Raw genomic sequence first — 13,054 nt, 5'->3', positions numbered from 1 at the left:
AAAAAAAAATGCTGCTTTTTGATTAGTTGAGCAAAAAAGAGTGATTAAATAGGACCCATGTAGTTTATTGTCAAGATAATTTTGCTTTGCTATGAACAATTTCATTAGTGTATTTAGTACTTAGCATATATGGCATAGCCATGGCACTTAATATTTTTCTCTGTTCTGACAGAGGAATGTTATTGTGTGGCTTCAAGTGTGGTTCTTAGCAGTGCCTTCTGCTCAATATCCTACTTGAATGAAAACTTTTCACTTGAGAAAATAGTCACTTGAAAAGCTCTACTACACGTTCATCTTTGAGGATTGGTTTTGAGGGAGACAATAGCATGACAATAGCGACCACCCTTGTGCTCTTCCTATGGGGAATTACCCAGAAACACAAACACCTTTTGTTTTTGATTATACAGGACATGCAGTAGATTCTTTGGCCTGGTAGGATGTCAAAAGTTGGATATGTATGAGAATGTAATATGGAGAAGGCCAAACAGGACTCTGAAAATAAGTACATTTGTCCTTAAGTTGTTTTATTCACATTCTGGGCATTTTTTTTTAAATATTTTACTTGTGGTTTGCATCAACTGCTAAGAAATCTTAATTCAGATGAAGTTTTTTTTTTAAAAAAAATTTCTTCCTGTATGGTTTTGGTTTCGTATAAGTCTTGTAGATGTCTGCACGGAATCACATACACCCTGAACAATTTTGTAGCACTGATGGTATTTGTATGTTATACTAGATTTTTGCATTCTGAAAAAAAGTGCAAAATTTTATATTAAGGTCTTTTTGTATGTCAAGTTACTTTCTGGTTGTAAATTGATGACTTCTAACCATCCTAAATGTTATTAACTAGTGCAGTTACACACTTGGCATGCCAAAGGAGGGAGAAATGAGAGCAACAAAAGTTTTTGCATTTAAGGACAAATGTTATCTATGGTTAGAAATTGATAACTTTGTTTCTATTTACTTTCTCCTTTGTGAGATTTAAAGAGTAGGTATCAGGTATTTTTAGCTATCTTTTTAGTTAATGGGTTGGAGAAGACAGGCTTTTATACTTTCCAAGTCTATACATCATTTAGAATTTGAATAGACTGCTTATTACTGAATTTAAATAATTCAGAGGAAAAGAAGCATTCCTTCTGTCACAAAGAGTAGGGTCCAGATTCTCTCTGAAAACAGTTGTGCAGAGAGGTTTTCTTGTGTAGGCGTGCATGAGGTATGGATTTTACAGCAATTGTAAAATATCATGCATTAGAGATGCATATCCAACATTGCAACTCAGCCCCAAAATTGCTTGGCCATCACTGGCAATTAGTGTTTGTTAGAACTTGCTCTAGCCAGTTCATTTTATTGTTGTAGAATACTCTGTAAATACTGAATTCATATTTCTGAAGTCAAATGTATAAATTTTAGCCAATAATAATCGCTTATCAGTAGATTTCAAACTATACTTAATAGGTATTAGCTGTGAAGTGAAGTATTATTTACTAGGAGTTGGAATTTATGCAAAGCATAGGCCTTTCCAGATAAAATCAACACAAGTCTTTCTTTCCTTAACCTCTTCTGTCATCTTTCTCTGATTATAATATCAAATATTTAGTTACATGGACAACTGAGTCCACCTACCTTTGTTGGATCGTAGCTTTTTATGCTTTTTGAATCTACAGTGGCACACAGACATACGGGTGGTCCCCCCACTTCGTTCACTTTGTTTTGTTCAGCAGTCTGTAGTTTTGTTTTAAACTATTTGTTTGTAGTATAAAAACATGGAGTACTCACTTTAGACACTAGAAAAATTAAGAGAGTGGGGAAAAAATATTCTAAAAGCTTCATGTTATGGTAACTGGCCCTTCTACCTTACCTGCTTTTTCACAGACAAGAATGAAGAGGCTGGTACAGTTGGGTAATTGAAGAGTTTCTTTTTGTACTCCTAAAAATCAAGCATGTAGCGGACTAAATCTGTTTTTATCGTTTTTTAAAAATCTCTTTTCTAAATGAAGAAAATATGAAATGGAGAAGTTTTGTCAGCCTTTAGCTGCTCCAGGGTGTTTGTTATTAAGAAAAACTCAATGTCTTAATGTTACAATTTCATTTCTTTATCTTCGGGGCCGGTTATTTGAGCTCAGGGATGAACATCTGTCCTTTGGTTTGTGTGTTAGTAGATATTAAGACATGTTTCCTTCCTGTCCTTGAAACACTGAGCAATATCCTTGCACAGACAAAGATTAGTTTAGTTTTCTGGGTCTTTGGAATAAAACATTGAAGACATGGTAATTCTGTACTGCTCGACCTCTTTTCATAGGCAGTTTTTCTTGTTTTTTTATTGTATGTATTTTTTAAGAGTTAGGATTCCTTTTTTTCCAGTAACCATTTTGATTTTCTGTTGGTTTGCTTGCTTTGAGATAAACATGAATGCTGCTTAAGATTTGTATGCTCATTTTGAGGTGATGACAAGAATTATGTCGTTATCCTTTAATTCTGCAACAGAATAAATGCCCAAGGGAAATGCTACTAATATAGTGGACAGTCTATTTGGAACTTTTGGAAGTAGTTTTGTATGTCGTAGCCAAACAGGATCCATTCAGCTGTCCCAGCCCCTTATTGCCCTTTAGTGCTAGCAATTACTGCAAATTTTTAAAAGCCTTTATTGGAACAGCTACAAGGAACTATCATGGCAATGGTCAAGGAGGATTCTTCAGATTTCTAATGCAGGCTACTCTGCCCTAGCTTTCCTCGTTAATAAAGTAGGGAAAAAATCTTCAGAAGAAGAGGTGCAAAGAGGTAAAGTCTTTCTGAGCAATAAGCCTGAGCTGCCCCTGGGGAGGTTTTATGAGCGCGGGCAGCGACGCGGTTCTCACCTGGGAGGGCCCCGTGTCCGGGTGCCTCGAGCTCGTGTCTCACAGGAACGTCCATGCAGATGCGGCTGTTCTCTCCGCTGCGAATGGCAAAGCCAAATTTCCATGGCAAAAGTCAAGAATCAGTCTCTTGAACTTTGAGATTATAAAAAAAAAGTTTACAGCAAATCTCATAATGTTGGCGTGCTTCAGGTTTTCTTGCAGAATTTTCAGCAAGATATGTGTGACATTTGAGACTAGGAATGTCTGAGCGCGCTGTGCTTGTCCTGAAAGAATTCTTAACAGTTGTGCCCTTTGTGTGCAGAGCCGTTAACACAGGGAAAAGGAAGGTGATTTTTGGTTTCCTAGAAAGGTGAAGCAGAACTGGTTGTGAATGACAAGAAAATTCCATGTGCAGGGAATGAATAAAAGCCAAGCTGAATCTAACCGTTAAAAGGAAATACTTGTTTCACAGAGGTAACATCTTGAGTGGCTTAGCTTAGAGAGTTCAGTTTTGTTCTGTTTTGTGGCCTTTACTGAGGGCAAGCGCCTCGGACTGAAATTGGGCTGCTCGCCAGCAGTTAATAGTTAACTTGCAGTTTATGCAAACATTTGGAAGCTGCTTCTTGCCAGCTGGCTCCTGGGCCCGTGGCTTTGATGTGCGCCTCGGGAAGGCCGAAATGAAAGTTGTGTGTGCCCTGGGATACTTTGCAGCCTACTGACTCAGAAATGGGAGTTGACTCAATAGCGCAGCCGGGCCCTGGCCCAAGCAGCGAGGAGAGGAAGGAGCTTCACTGACACATGGCAGTCGGCTGGACTGAGATGCAAAATCAGCCACATGGTTTAGTCTAGACTGTTGGCTTCCTGAACATACAATGTTTTGTTTTGTTCTGCAGATTGTACGGAATAAATTCCTAAATTATCTCCTGCATGCTTTGGGTGGAAAACAGGGAGAATAGATATTTTTCACCCTGAGTTTTTGCTACTGGTTACCTAAACGTGTCTGATCTTAGCACAGACATTTCAAGTCATTTCTCTCCTTTGTGGGACTTAAAACTTTGGGCTACATACTGAAACTGAAACTTGCTCTCTTCATTAGGCTGTTAGAAGAGGAGAGCAATTAAGAGTGTAATTAATTGAGTGTAATACTGTGTTTCTGGATTTTTTTTACTTTCCTGCAGTCTTGGCAGAAAACTCCCTGTTGGGGCTAGAAGCAATGTACTTTTGGTGCAGAGAAGATATTAAGTTCTTTAAGAAAAAATAAATCCTGGAGCGTCTCTGGCTTCTTTTCAGGTGGTTTTGGAAAATCATTTGATAGCCTAGCGCTCTCCTAATTCAGGATTGTTGAAGTTGGAAACATTTCAAGGGCAAATATTTCTTGCCCACTCAGTAATTCAGTTTCTCCAAGAATATCTTTATAATGGGTCTGGTTTCTAATACAATGCCTACTTCAGATATGTGGATTCTTTTATTGCTAGAAATAGTTTAAACTTTGTTGTTCTCAAATTGGGTGGCTTTTTGACAAAACCAACCTTTCCTGATGCTTCTTGCTCTTAATACGTGCTATTTTAAATGATCTATCTCTCCTGTTTCTAAAATGGTCTACTAATCTAATTGCTTTATGTCATCATCCTTTTGTACATTCCTCAAAAATATTCATTCTTAGAAAAGTGGTGCCAGTTTTTCCTTAGTTACCTGAAAAAAACATCACCACAGATTAAAACACCAAATTCTAGCAGGTTATATGCTTTCACTTGCACTGTACGGGAGTCAGTGCAAGTTAATACTTCAGTTCATCCCCTTTATTTCTTTTTTTTGATACCAATTTGGAACTGGCAAATTAAAAGATGAGCCTTTTTGGTTGGGTTGTGGGCTTCCAGGCTAGCTGCTTCTAAATCTGCTTGTTACCGAGTTGGCCAGGGTTGTATTTACAGATAGAAAAAGCTTTTGTCTGAAATAGTTTCATATTTTTGTCAGTCTGGTGATTGCTATTCAATAGTTCTGTGCAAGAGGTTGTAATCATCAGATAGCTGTCGCTGTACATCATGTCGTTTGTCACTTAAAGATTTTTTTTTCCAGTTTGTGCTATTATAATCACTAATCACTTCCCTCTGTGATCATAGCCTTTCAGAATAGTTTTATCAATCTAAGACTTTCTCAGTCATTCTTTCCTTATTTTGGAATCGACTCATTGTCTTTTTTTTTTTTTTTTTCTCTCTCTTGGGTCTCCATATGCTGTTAAATTTAGACAAAACAGCTCTTCACATCCTATACTTTAAATGCAGTTAGGAGCAATGTTGTCAATACTCATCTCATGCCAATATTTTATGGGTGTGATTTGAAGTTGCAGTGAGATCTTCTGGCCTGATTTTTGGGTTCTGCATGGTAAAAGCTGTAAAGCAAACAGTGCAGATCTTGCTGTATTTGTCACTGATGTTTTGACAATAGTAGAACAAATGGATATTATCCTGTGAGATTTTCAATCTTTTAGGATGTTTTCATGTGTTCTGATTGAAGGTATTAGGTCATTCTGGAATTAATGCTACTTCAACTGTCATCTGGAAGATCCTGTGATGAAGCTGAGTTGTGTGTATATAATGTAGAAAAATGTTTTGTTTTGTTTTTCCTTAGGAAAAAAGTGATCAAATTTGTATTTGAAAGTGTAGGACACAGAATGGTAAGTGTTGTTTTTAACCTTACCACTGCTTATTTAGAGAACTGGGAAATGGTTGGAAAGCAGAGATGTTAAATAGTAGCATGTTATAATCATTCTTCCAAGGACAGCCATATTAAAAGAAAAACATTTCCATTGGTAAAAAGACACTTGAGCTTGTCTTGGCTGTTGAGCTAATTATGAGCTTTGGTGCATCATTCCTTCTAGAACTAGTCTTCCATCCAGAACATGCTGATCCTTTCCACATGAGTTTGTGCAAACAATATAAAAGTGGATGTCAGGTGAATGATACATTGCTTATCTTACAGTATTAAGTTTAGGGAAAAAAAAAAGTTGTTTATCTTGACAAACAGAAATGTGAACTTCCTAGTTTTAACCTAAACACTTTCAAACTGAAATATAACACATTGGGCTTATTCCCAACAAAGGATATCCTGCATTTCCCATGCACCAGTTCAGAGCACCACTTCTCACACACACGTACACAGAAATCAAGCCTCGACGTGTGATAATCAGGAAACAATTTCTAACCTTCCTGTAAAACTCTTCAGTTTTTTTTTTTTTGTGCTGCTTATGTAGTAGTTCAACATCCTGTATAAAATATGAAAGCATATGAGCCCTGCTTATTGCTTATAGGGAGGATACTATGGCTTTACAAAACTGGTCTGACTTTTAATAGACAGCACCATGCTGGCAGTTAAGTTCATACTTCTGTATAACTAACTGTAGATGATTTGTCAGCTTGCAATAAGGACTTTTTTTTTTTTTTACCTTCTTAATTGGAAGAGACAAAACATGCACAAATATTCTTTGTGAGGTCTTCTCAGGCAAGTTCTGGTTTCATTGTATCTCAGAAAGAGGAGTAGCAGGTGACTTGGTGACTTATCTGTGTTATTATCTTCTGCGTTGTACGCATTTGTGAGCCAAATGTGTTGTGAGTAATGACTGTTTGCTACTTAAAAACCAACCAAACAAAAAATGCTTCCTACTCAGAATAATTTCACAAGTTATATAAAATTTGTTTTAGCTAGAACTATGCTCTGAAAAGAGTATGCTGCAGGTATCTTCATTATCTGTCTGGAGGTGTCAGACATTCCCAAATGTTTGTTGCCTTTTCTTCCTGTGTGTTATCTGTCAGTAGTAGTAAAACCAACCAGACCAGTCATCCTCCAGGGTTTGCAAAGAGCAAAGCATGGCAGGCAGTTGTTAGAAGCTCACCTGTTCTTAGATTTCCAGTAGAGTTTCAGTTGTGCACAGTAGCAGGAAGACTCGGATTTGGCATTTCTCATACTTTTATATCTGTAGCATCCCTCAAATTTCCCTAAAACTCAAGTTATGCTTTGAACTCCAGTACAGGAAGCTTTATTTTCTTGAATGTAATGACTCTCATGCTATAACACTTTACTTAGCATCTGGCTTGTACAGCAAGAGCTCTGTTGTTCCTGGTCACCTAAAAGTGCAAGAAGCAAGTCACCACACCATGCAACGGTGGGAAAGTTTCCTGTGCCATCAGAGAAATGGGCAAGATGAATTTCCTTTTTTGGCTTATTTTTCGTTCCCCTTCTTAATTTAGATTTCAGGCAGAGGCTCTTACATATATATTAAAATCAACATTATAGGAGTCTGAAGCTTTCATCAATATCCCGTAACTCTTAATGCCACTGCTGAGACATGAGAGATGACTTGTGAGAAGTCCCCTCCTTTCATCCTCTGTAGTGAGGAGAATTATTCTGTTAATTATATTTATAGTTTAAAGAGTAACTCATTTTTTTTTCCTGAAAAAAAAATATTTGTTTTTCTTATCGTGGAGGGTATTTTTCCAAGTCTGGGAATCACAGGACCATTATTTTCCTCAAAGACAGTGGCTTCACCAAGAAGACATTCACAGTCAGAGCAGACCTGTGACAGAATAATTTATTTGAGATCAGATCAGACGTGTGACTGAATAATTTATGTGAGCTCAGATGATCTGAGATTTAAAAAAAAAAAAAACTAAAAAGCCAAAAAGCTTAGAAGTACAAAAAGAAGTACTTGCTATCTGATAAATACCATGGCAGAAAGATGTGGTATCTTATTCCTATATGTCTGCAAGTTTCTGCAGCAGTGATTTTCTTCTTTCTGTTTTCTTTTTTTATTTATTTTTTTAAATTTCATTTTATTTAACTCTGAAGGGTCTTAAAAGCAGGACTTCTTTTGTTATATTCTATAAGAAATATAACCTCCATCTCTTTGATTTGGCTGCCCAGATCCAAATCCATTGCATAATGAATGGTAGGAAAACAGGCCTTTGTCAGATGAGTGAATTTGCTAAAAATGTCAGGATGTACTGGAGTTAGGATGAGAGAGAGAGACAGCGAAAGCAACATTTGATTTATAGAGTTGAGTGGAATTTGAGTGTGTGGGCTTAAAACCAAATGCAATGCTGTTTTCAGTAGCATGCTGAAAAAGAAAAATGTTCAAAAGCGTCTCTCTTGGTCATAGATGTGTTCCAAAGAGCTCCTTAATTGCGGTGGAAGTTCAGTTATCATTAAAGCCTCAAGTCTGCAAGATATGATGTAGGATGAATGAAAGCAAGAAGCTGAAGAATAGAATTATATGGGAGATTCATAGGCAGTTTATTCCTAAATCCAATTTCATTTAGTGAATTTTAAAAAGTATTCAATAAATTAAATGAGATTACTTATGAGATTAATGGCAGGGCAGGGGGAGGGGATTTGAAAGGAAGGTGTTTTGAGCACATTACAAGGTAAGGGAATCATACTGCATATGGCAATGTAACAAGTTAACATCATCCCAAGGTTCCTTTCTTACGCTTTGTAACCTCTTAAGGTCCATCAGATTCTTGACTCAAAAGCTTAGAGACAAGAATGGAGGGCAAGTTTGTTGTGTCAACAAGTTAGAATTGAGACACTTGCTTTTTGAGAGTTACCACTTACACTTGATGTAAACTTCTTGTCTTGCTTTTTGAATGCATGTAGTGGTAACTTTTCAAAATAATTTCATATTGAGATCTGTCTCAATTCTCAAAATTAGTGAACAAAACATTTAAGCCAGTACTCTTAAAATGAGTAGTAATTAATTACTCATGTAATTGCATTAATTAAACTTGGCTATGTAATTAGGGAGCTAATTATGCTGAAAAGCAATTGTATGTTTCAATCACTGTCCACACCCTTGGAATCACCCAGCTGCTTCTCCTCTCCTTTCCCTTTCCTGGAGTATGATTGAAGCTGACACTATGCGTGGATGGGGAACTGCTTTTACCAAAAAGTCTGTCATGTTTAAAACTTACTTTTAATGCGTCATTTTAATTAGAAGGGAAAAAAGAAGTCCAAATTATCATTATTATTTGTCTCCTACCTACAGCTATGTATGTGTGTGCGATTACTGGGACTTTGCATAAAAACACACACACACAGACATGCACACATGCATATATAGTATATAAATGGTAATTTGTTTAAGGAAAGTATAATCTAGAAAGGAATCTTACTAACTGTCTGTTGAAATGTCTTGCACTTTTTTCCTTAATGGGAGCAGAGGAATGGAGGAGCTTTCTTATCGTGGAGTCCAATCCCAACTTATCACAGGCAATGAAATTGAATAATCTTTTTTTGTGAATGTGTCAGATTGCATACTAAAATTATTTGTTTCTTCCTCATAATCTTTATTATAAGACTGTTGCAGATTCATATTCCTCTGTTTTAGCTAACTTTTCTAATTTACAGTGTCAGGATGAAGGCTTCTCGTGCAATTATTCCTGTGCTAGCATCATTGTTTCAGAGTTGCCCTGGTACCTTTCACTGTATATGTATATCTGCATTTATATATCCTGAGTATCATTACCTAGTGTTGTACACGATGTTTCAGTTTATCCCTATTCTATATCGTAATAACGACCTTATACTTCACTGCTGCGGGATCAGATAATATCAATTCTCTCCATCTATCCTATCAGATAGTATTGATTCTTTCGATCTATCCTTTCTAACTGATAGACATTGGATATAAGTTGGATCTAGTTTCTAGTATTTAATTTTTCAAGGCAGCTGTTTTTTTTTTTTCTTGAGAGATTTTGATCTCTTTTTTGGACAGATTATCATCAGCAGATTTCATTGGCATTATTCTACTATATGTAATGGGCATTAGTGAAAATATTTAATACGAAACACTTGAGTGTACCTTGCAACCTTCTTTCCATGCAGTAATTCCTCTTGCAGCATAAGCTTTCTCTTTAGCCAGTTCCTTACTTGTCTTATAGTTATTAGAGATTCTTGTCTCAGATAGTGATTTTACATGAGACACCCTATTCAGAGCTTTGTTGAAATCCTTACAGATATGGTACCTTTGTTTTAATCGCTTTTATTCTAATGTGATTTTTTTTAAAAATATAATTTTTGCTACTTTACTTAAGATCCATAGAGAATACCACAACAAGCAATTTGAAAACTTTTGAAAGGAAGCTTTCCTTTTAAAATAATGTTACACATGAATAATGGCATAATATTGCATATGTTACGGTTGGACTCGATGATCTTGCAGATCTTTTCCAACCATAATGATTCTATGATTCCGTGGACAGTTTTCTTCCGTATTCGATTTCAGTTGTGTTGCTGTTACTGTGGTACTTCATGGTGTTGTCTTACAGTGTTAATTCCTGAGAAACTGTACAGGGGGAAGGAGACAGCTAATACTTGTGCTTTATAAAGCCTCTGGAAGCTCCCAAGTGTTTTTGTTGAATGATGTGGCCGTATTCATTAAGTTGATCTCCTCTCCCAGAGGAATTCATGCAAATATTACCTAATTACTTTCTAATCTGATTTATGCTGTCTGTAAATGTTTTGCATTTTTAAAATTGCTAAAACAGATCAATAAAGGTTGGGAGGAGTTCCAGCTGTTTGAGTCATAATGTATTTTTGACATTTTCATACAGCCTGACAGTTACCATTACCTCATATGAAGTCTTCCAGGGGCTTAAAATTCAATGTCCTGAAAAATATGTTTTGGAACACATTTTGGCTCCTTCACAAGAGGAAAGCGTAACCAGTCAATTTGGTTGGGTAGACTTGTTCCCTTAAACCTTCAGACAAATGCTTAATGGTAGACATCTTTATGTGCATTCAAAGTTATTTCATTTAAATCTTGTGACATTTGTCTATGCAAGCTGCTAAACATCCTGAGCTGCTTGAAATTGTTCCCAGAATTGCATGCTTAGTATCAGTTCGGATTAGACCTAGTCTTTCTGTGGCTCAAGTGACTCTGAAACTGGCTGTCAAATCGTTGAATGGCATTTAGGAAAGCAAGTGCTCTGTGTGTAGCGTTCCAGATTGAAGATAAGAAACATCTGTTGTGATTTGGGAATAATACCTAGTCTGTCCTAGAATGCCGTTAATTTCAGGGGAATTTAAGGGTGATGACAATATGATATATTCTACAGAAGTCCTCGAGACTTCTTTAACTCCGAATAAGTACAGAATATCTTGGAGTTGTGCCATGTAAGATTTATGATGATATTAATTTAAATATCTTGTAAAATGGAGGAGTTTGAATCTGTTTTAGGGTAGTGTTAGTTGTGCTCTTTGGAGCTGCTCAGAAGCCTGTGCCACCTGCTCTGAAGGACCTGCTTGAACAGGGGCTTGGACTGGGTGGTCTCCAAGGGTCCTTGCTGTCCTCTGTAATAAAGCATCAAAGGCCACGGCAGGAGCTCGCGGTGAGCCCTGTAAAATGGGAGCATTGCAGCGGGAGCCGGTCTGGAGCAGAGTGGACTTGTCTGGAGGGAGGAGAGGGCCCCGTCCCGACTGATCCTTGTGCCTGTTGTGACCTACCGGCCACCGAGTCTCGTCGCGCAGTGGCTGGGCAGCTCGTGACGGCTCAGGGAATCCCTGCCTTTTGATGGTGTCCAGGTGGCATTCCCAGTCCCTTAACAGGAGAGACACCACAGAGGAACCCCTCAGCTTGCACTCCTGTGGATGGGGCCCGCAGGGCAGGGTGTTCTGTCTTTTCTGACGGGTCCTGTATTATCTTGGGGCATCTGTGCGTTGGTGGTAGGTGAGAGAAGAGCACCAATACTGCACAAAACTGTAAATAAATACGCTTGCAGGAGAAGGATACTTCTTGCTTGTGGTTTTTTTTTTCTTCCTGTTGTGTCTGCTCTTATTTGCCATTTTCATTTTTAGATTTCCTCCTTTCACTTTAGCCTTAAAAATGTCCTGTTTTAATGCCTACAGCAAAACTCCAGAGGTTTCCTAAAATAGGTAGACAGGCAGTCTCAGTAGGCTGGGAGAGAGGAAAACTAATAACATTTACACAAACATCTCTGTAGGGCTTTCCTTCTTGTCAGATTATTTGAGAAATCTGAATAGTGGTTGGCGTTCCTATTTTTCCTGGTATTCTGTCATTTTTTTTAGGCTTATTATCTTGTGTCCCCCTTATTTTCTATGATCTGATTCTCCAACTTGCTACACAGATTATATTGAATAATCAGGTCTTTTAGCTTTTAAGTGTTTCATGACAGATGGTGTTTCATAGAGCTCAATGCCAGACTTCGAGTACAGGGATATTTAGAAGGAGCTGCGGTTTAATAGCTGATTTTCTTGTTTCCCCTTGTTTCTCAGACTTCTTAGTTGTCCATTTAAAGATTTACACCGAAGAAGAACACACTGGGCATTACCTAGAGTAATGTGTTCTGTGTAAATGTTGAACAGATGCTGTTATAGAAATAGAAGTGAAGAAAAAGGTTTATTGAAGTGATAGAGATCCTCACACAATGTGCCAGTAAGGTGGTATGAAGGGAAACTTTTGTTTAATTGGAGTGGACATGAGTCAAGGATTCTCTAATCCAATTTCTAACAATCTTCAGCAGACAGATGACAAGGTTTTTTTAGTTCGTAAACCACCTCTTTTCCTAAAAGATGTACAGTTTTATCAAAAATCAGAGTATAGTTAAACTGAAGATCCTCCCTCTACCCCAATCATATTTTAAGAGTCTTATAGTGAAATCAGATTAGTGATTTATTGAATAGCATGGGAAAAAAAATGAGACATGTAATATAGTTAGTCTGCATTCTTGTTAATTTTAACATTTAGCTTTGAAAGAAATGCATTTTAGGGCAATAACTGAATAATTTAAAATCTAAATGGAGACAAAAAAGGTCTTAACTGAAATGATGTGGTAAAGTCCATCAATGTTGTGTAGTCCTTAAAGTGGAACAGAGAAGAAGATTTGTTTAATTGATGAATGTTTGTTGTCAATGGCATAGCTCTTTCCTTGAGAGCTCCTAACTTACTGGAATAAAACAAGCAGCACTCTAAAAAGAATGACCTAGTGCAGTATTTGAGATGCTGTGGTCCTCAGCTGTGACTGAAATTTTTTGAAGAATTTTACAAACATTTTGCCTTTTCTTTGGGAGTTAACTGTTAACTTGGAGAGTTTAGAGGAAGCATTATCTCTTCATACAATATGTGCTTTTCCTTGAATAAAAAATACAAAATGTTCACATGGTGTTTTGTTTTAATTAAAATTAAGTAGGACAGAATAGGATTTAACATGATT

The 13,054-nt window shown here is 37.1% G+C and overlaps 1 protein-coding gene across 1 annotated transcript in view; it reads left to right on the top strand.

Annotated features, from left to right (window-relative positions):
• Positions 1 to 13,054, top strand: part of NOL10 (nucleolar protein 10) — a 47,569-nt gene that overhangs the window by 19,848 nt on the left and 14,667 nt on the right. The gene's annotated exons all lie outside the window — the stretch shown is intronic.

The sequence above is a fragment of the Tinamus guttatus genome, unplaced genomic scaffold (assembly GCF_059628265.1).
Source record: "Tinamus guttatus ecotype Peru unplaced genomic scaffold, ASM5962826v1 Tinamus_guttatus_pri_ptg000653l, whole genome shotgun sequence".
Lineage (NCBI taxonomy): Eukaryota > Metazoa > Chordata > Aves > Tinamiformes > Tinamidae > Tinamus > Tinamus guttatus.
The sequence above is the reverse complement of the archived record's forward strand: the minus strand, read 5'-3'. Positions and strand labels throughout refer to the sequence as shown.